This window comes from Furipterus horrens, unplaced genomic scaffold (genome assembly GCF_987537825.1).
Source record: "Furipterus horrens unplaced genomic scaffold, mFurHor1.1.pri manual_scaffold_9, whole genome shotgun sequence".
NCBI lineage: Eukaryota > Metazoa > Chordata > Mammalia > Chiroptera > Furipteridae > Furipterus > Furipterus horrens.
In genome coordinates, this window is record NW_028327179.1 from 45881608 (window position 1) to 45888721 (window position 7114).

At 40.5% G+C, this 7114-nt stretch overlaps 1 pseudogene; it reads left to right on the forward strand.

Moving 5' to 3' along the window:
• The first annotated feature begins 4503 nt into the window (after positions 1–4503).
• LOC150001674 (tubulin beta chain-like) lies at positions 4504–6205 on the forward strand (annotated as a pseudogene).
• Positions 6206–7114: the final 909 nt, after the last annotated feature.

Below are 7114 nucleotides of genomic sequence, written 5' to 3' on the forward strand. Positions count from 1 at the left end.
TATGGGATCCTTGACTCCCATGTAAGTGGAGTTCCCATACATATGAATGCTCCCATACTATGTATGCATTAAATTTGGTTATTTTCTGTTGCTAATTTGTCTCATGCCTATTTGATTATTAGACCAGCCAGACGAACCTAGAGGGTGCTGGAAGTCTGTCCTTCCCCTACATGTGCATATACATGTGGTGTTTAATTTTAGGTGGCCAATGCATTTTTATGTGGAGACCAAGACAACCTTAACATTCCCAAGGATTAACTACAGTTTAGTTTTTTTCCTGACTCTAGCCCTGACTTTCCTTTCCTTAGATAATTTACTATAGAAAACTTGTAATTGTGGATTGTTTTTCTCCCCTTTGAGATATAAACTTTTTAAAAGCCTCCTGCAAGCTTTACAACCCAGCAATGTGTCATCATTTCTGATGTCACCAGTTTCCCAAATGCCACCTTCTAATTAATTTAATCACATATTATGGTGTTTTTAAAACACAAATTTGATCCCTTATTTTCTCTGCCTTAAACCTTTAAATGGTTCTCCCTTGTATTTAGAATAAATCACAGACTCTTACTGAGGCCCATAAAGCATATTCTGCCCCACCCCACCTTCAAAAGAGCAGAAGTTATTTCTTCAATCTCACTTCTTAATTTTTTTTTCAATTTCCAGGTGATTAACATGTGTCGTCTGTACTGTTATTCTTTTAGTTCTTATACTCAGCCCCAGGGTCTTTGCACACTTTCTTAAGTCATTCTTCCTCATTCCCCTCTTCATTGTATCATTAGAAATTACACATCATCCTAAGTGGTTGCCTTTATCAGTTATATTCACACTAGTTCTCCCTGTATTTACTATCATAGAAAACTGTTCATCTTCTATTTATTATGTGTCATGAATTATAATTATTCCCTTCTGTTTTATTTGTGTGCTGCCTGTCTTCTTCACAAACCTGAATTGCCATGAGGTTTGTTAAATAGTGTATCTCCTCCACCTACCTTTCTGCCCACCACATTGCAGAGGCTCAAAACATTAATTGGCTAAATGGATACTCTTGTCAGAAATCCATTTATGGCTTTGCTTAACTGAATTTTACGCATATGAATGTGACCTAAGTTGACTCTTATTAAGATGCTGTGAACATTAATTCAGAATGTTCTTGCTAGTCCTTTGCTTTTTTTAAAATCAGAAATCTCTGTAAGGCAAGAATGCCTTTTTCTAAAGGGTCTTCTGTTTGAAATACTCTTTAAAAATTGTATCTATCCAAGTTCTCTTAAGCGTATATTTTATAAAATTACCCTGACTGAATACAAGTGAGCAAGGATTGCGCTGAATCTGGCTACTGTTCTACACTAAGACTGTAACTATTTACTTGAGAGAACACACATAGAATGCGCACTCACAGCCCAGCTCTTCAGTGCTGCTTTGTGGCACTATTGAGTTCATAAACAATGAAGCAATTAGAATTGTAGCCTCTCCAGAAAGAAAAGGAAACTTCAAACATCCTCAGTCAGCACAACCCTTGGAAATTGTTTCCTTGGAGAAGGCAGATGCTCAGGAACACCAGTTAGCTATCCTGAGAAATTTATTATAAAACACATGTATGTGTACAAGTGCTTTCATATACATTTAAATATATGGACAACACAAACCTTCTAAATTGATGAATTATTCCTAGAAAGCAATTTTATTAGGTATTCAATATTGTGATAGTCTGTGATTGAGCTATCAGCTTTATAAGAATTATTATTTTATAATATATTCATATATGTATGAATTAATATATTCATATTATTATTATTTTAGGATGAGTCATTCTTTTATCCTGCATGTGGCTGAAATGCAATGATTTTCTATGATGTTCACAGAAGTAAATATGTTCTAAGAAACAAGATACACATTCAGTTAAAAAAATTAAGTATAATTATTCTAACTTGAAATTTTATATCCATTTTTTATTGTATGTCCTGGTTGAACATATATGTGATGAAAGTGAGAAAATTGTATGCTGCTCTGACTAGTGTGGCTCAGTGGATTGAGTGCCAGCCTATGAGCCAAAGGGTCACTGGTTCGATTCCTAGTTAGGACTCATGCCTGGTTTGCAGGCTAGGTCCCCGGTTGAGGGGATACAAGAGGTAACCACACATTGATGTTTCTCTCTCTCTCTTTTTTCCTCCCTTCCCCTCTCTCTAGAAATAAATGAATAAAATCTTTTTAAAAAAGAAAGTTGTATGCATCTGGTTTTATGCATGCCTCTCATAGAAAAAGGTAAAGGGATTAAGGAAAAAACAAACAAACAAACACAACAGACACAGATAACAGTATGATGATTAGAAGAAGGTATAGGGAGAGTAAGTGGTGATGGAAGGAGACTTGACTTGTAGTGGTGAACACAAGTATACAGATGATATATCATAGAATTGCACACATGAGACTTATATAATTTCATTAATCAATGTCACCCAAAAAGATTCAGTAAAAAGAAAAAATCTGTTGCCCTCAAATTAGTTTTGCAATACTCAGATCGTTTAAAATAAATTATATACACTCAGAATAAGTGTGTCCTATTTTGTTTAAAGCTTTTCTTAAACTTCAGGCCTGAATTAGGTAGTCATTTCTCTGTATTCCATAACGATTTGGATAGATATAATTTGTTATCATGTTTAGCTCTTCATTTATTTTACAAGATTCAAAAGCAGGAAGGATATCTTTTACTTGGTTTGTACTGCACAAAACAGATTCCAAATAAAAACTTAAATTTAATCATCTATGAATAATATTTTTACAAAGTAGATTTTTACTTTTATTTTTTTAAAGCTTTTATTCATTTATTTCTAGAGAGAGGGGAAGTTAGAAAAAGAGGGAGAGAAACATCAATGCGTGGTTGCCTCTTGTATCTTCCCAACTGAGGACCCTGGCATGTGTCCTAACTAGGAATTGAACCAATGACCTTTTGGTTCATAGGTCAGCGCTCAATCCACTGAGCCACACCAGCCAGGACAAAGACTTTTACTTTTAAAAACTAATTTTAGGCAATCATACTTTTCTGACTGCACTGTTTTTGTATATAAAATAAGAAACTGAAATTGGGAAATTCTAAGAATGTGAAGAAATAACACATAAAAATCAACAAAGTTCAGATAATTTTGAAACATAAGCAATGAAATATAAAACAGTGAATGCATACATAAACACATATAATATATATAAATGTGTACATATATAAGTGTGTTTGTGTCTATTTAAAAATGTATCAGGACTTCCAGCCAAGATGAAGGCATAGGTAGACATGCTGCAACTCCCTCCACAACTAAGAAGGAATACAACTACCTCAAAACCAGAGACAACCAGAAGTTCCAGAAAACTGAGCTGCATGGAAGTCCAACAAACAAAGATATAAGGAAGAAATACTAATCCAGACACGTAGGAGGGGCAGAACCAGGGAGCTGAGAGAATATGTTGTGGTGGAAGCAGCAATGACAGTGGCTGTGCCTGGCCAAAATATAGCATAGTCACACATTTAAAAAAGTAGGGAGGGACACCTAGGGAGTGCTCCTAGCACCAGACAAGACCATGCAGCTCATGGCTCCAGACTGGGGAAAATAAAGCCTCATTGCTTCTGACTGTGAAAACCAGTTGGGGTTGCGGCAGAGGAAGAAACTGCCAGTCTCGCAGCAGAGTTCATTTGTTTAGAGGGCTCCCACGGTCCTAGAACATCCACAAACCCACCCACTCTGGGAACCACGGCCAGGGCAACAGCTAGAGAGGTGCCAGTCTCATACAGGAAGTGGGAGAAGTGCCTGGAGAAGGAGCAAGTGCTGAGCAAGCAGTATTGTTTCCTCCCAGACCCTTTCCCCCCACACAGCCATCACAACGTGGTGAAATGGGTTGCCTATACTGATGAATACCTAAGCTCAACCCTTTATAATATAACAGGTACAACAGCTCTACCTAAGTCACAGAGGCAAACACAGGAGCCTGTCAAGATGAGGTGACAGAGAAGTATGGCTCAAAAGAGGGAACAGATCAAGGTTCCAGTGGGAGAGCTAAGTGACGAGGAGAGAGACAACCCAACTGATGAGGAGATAGCCAACCTAACAGATGAGGAGATAGCCAACCTAACAGATGAGGAGAAAGCCAACCTAACATATATAGAGTTCAAAACACTGATGATAAAGATGCTCACAGACTTGACAGATATGCTTGAGTATCGCATAAGGGAAGAAGTAAAGGCTAAGCTAAGTGAAACAAAGGAAAATATACACAAAACCAATGGTGAAAGGAAGGAAATCAAGGTTCATATCAATGATTTGAAAACCTTTTCAACTTAAGATCATGATGTTTTATAGGCCTCTCAGAACCTCCTGCTGCCACATTGGGTCCTTGCTGCTTCAGCCTCTGGGGCACATCCCATTGTACCTGCTTGTAAGTAGCAGCAGAGAAAAAAAAAATTTCCTTGCCCTGTACACATTTTGAGGAGAGGAAAAATGTTTAATTTGAATCACTAGGGAAATCATGCACATCCAGGCCAGCCAAATGTGGCAAACAGATTGCTGCCAAGTTCTGAAAGGTAATCAGTGATGAACATGACATCTACTGCCAGCACCTACCACAGGGACAATGACCTGCAGCTGGATTGCATCTCCATGTATTACAATGAAGTCACAAGTAGAAAATATGTTTCTCGCGCTCTAGTTGAATATAGAACCTGGGATCATGGACTCTTTTGTTCAGCTCCTTTTGTCCAGATTTTAAGGCCAGACAACTTTGTTTTTGGTCATTTTGGAGCAAGGAATAACTGGGCCAAGGGCCACTATTACAGAGGCAGCTGAGCTGGTTGACTCAGTCCTGGATTTGTTATGGAAGGAGGCTGAGAGCTGTGACTGCCTACAGGGTTTCCAGCTGACCCACTCACTGCATAGGGGCACAGGCTCTGGAATGGGCACCTTGCTCATCAGCAAGATCTATAAAGAGTGTCCTTGTTACTGCAGACAGTCAGGGCTAAGATGGCACAGGGACAGGTTTGTAAACTGAGCACACCAAAAGCTATAAAGACAGGGCCCCAGTGTGCCAAAAACTGGAAGAGTGATGGATATGGCCCCACTGGGAAAAAAGCTAGGAAGAGGAATGGACAGGGCCCTAGTGGCAAAAAACTAGAAAGATGAATGGATAGGACCCAGCCTACCAAAAGCTTGCAAAATAATTGGATAGAGAAAAATCTCTCTCTTCCCTATCCATATTAAAACCAGGAACTTGGTCAGGAAGCAGGGTTGGTCTTTGAGACATGAATCCACAATTCTCCCAGGTTGTGGCATCTGCATTAAACTCTTTCCTTTTGTACCAGCACCTGTCTCATGAGTTTGGCTTTCACTGGGACAGGCAGCCAAAGCTGCATTTTTGGTTACACCCTGATTGCATCATCAATACCTTTAGTGTCATACCCCTCACCCAAGGCACCTGACACTGTGGTTGAGCCCTATAACATCATCCTTTCTGTCAGTTGGTAGACAATACTGACGAGGCCTACTGCATTGATAGTGAAGCCCTTTACAACATCGGCTTCTGGATCCTCAAGCTGCCCTTGCCAATCTATGGGGACCTGAACCACAGTGTCAGCCACCATGAGCGGTATCACCACCTGCAAGCTGGATGTCAGCACTGTGCTCTTCCCATGCTTCCACTTCTTCATGCCTGTATTTGCCCCTTTAACCAGCCATGGAAGCCAGCAGTAGTGAACCCTCACTGTACCAAAAATTACCCAGCAGGTATTTGATGCCAAGAACATGACAGCTGCCAGTGAACCCCACCATGGCCAATACCCCACCGCGGCTGCTGTCTTGCGAATGTCCGTGAAGGAGGTGGATGAGCTCAACACGCATAACAAGAATAGCAGCTACTTTGTGGAGTGGATCCCCAACAATGTTAAGACAGCTGTCTGTGACATCCCACTCTGCGGCCTGTAGATAGCAGTCACCACCTTCATTGGCAACAGCATGGCCATCCAGGAGCTGTTCAAGCACATCTCAGAGCAGTTCACTGCCAAATTCCACCAGAAGGCCTTCCTCCACTGGTACTCAGGTGAGGGCATGGATGAGATGGAATTTACCAGGGCAGAGAGCACCATGAAGAGCTTGTCTTCAAGTACCAGCAGTACCAGGATGCCACCACAGAAGAGGAGGAGGATTTCAGTGAAAAGACCAAAGAGAGGGCCTAAGGCCACACCCCATCACTCAAGTTTCTCAGCTCCCTTAACCTTCTTCAACTGTCTCTTTCTTCTCCCTCAGAAATTGCATCTTCTTCTTTTTCTCTTTAGGGATGCTCTAGAACAGTGTCTGATCCCATAATAGGTGCTCAATAAAAATTTGGTGTTTACTGAATGCCTCCTCTCTCTTTGCACTCCGGGAAATTTAAATATATTTCTGCCATTTTGGGTAATCTTGTATTTCTTTCTGCTGCCCATGCCTCCCCTCTCTCCAGTTAATATTCCCCTCTGTTTTCAAGATAATTCTTCAAGAAGCTGGGTCTCATCCAGACCCTATTTAGAACTGTGTGCCGAAAACACCATCCTAAGCCCATGTGGTAGACAAGGGCAAAGGGAACCATGCTAACTGTAGCAGGTAGAAGTCCCTACAAGAATCAGGTGGGGTTTTCCATTCTAAAGCAGTTTTTGAGAGTGGGGTGCAGGATATTAATGTCTTAGTTTCCAGGTATTTTTCCCTGCTTCTTCTTCAGCTTTGGAGTAGGTGTTAATTTTAAGTATCTCTCCAAGCTCCGTCCTCAGCTGTTTCTTTTACAGGGGTCTGTCCTATTTTATCAAGTGGGATCCTCTTCTCTTAAACTTTACCTTCCTCTCACATTGAAATTCTTCCATTCTCTGGATGAAGAGGGAGGTAAGAGGGGAAGAGAGTCCTGCATATGTACAAAAAGGTAGGCACTGCCACCTAAATATTGGAGTCATTGCCCTGAAGAGAGGAGACAAGACATCCTCCATCTTTTGGCAACATCACATCTCTTCTTTTGCTATTGCCTTCCCCCCCGCCCCCACCTTTAGTCTTGTCTTATTCTTCACTTCAAATTTCTGTTTTGTGTTGAACTTGCTGCTTTTTCTTTTCACATTAAAAAA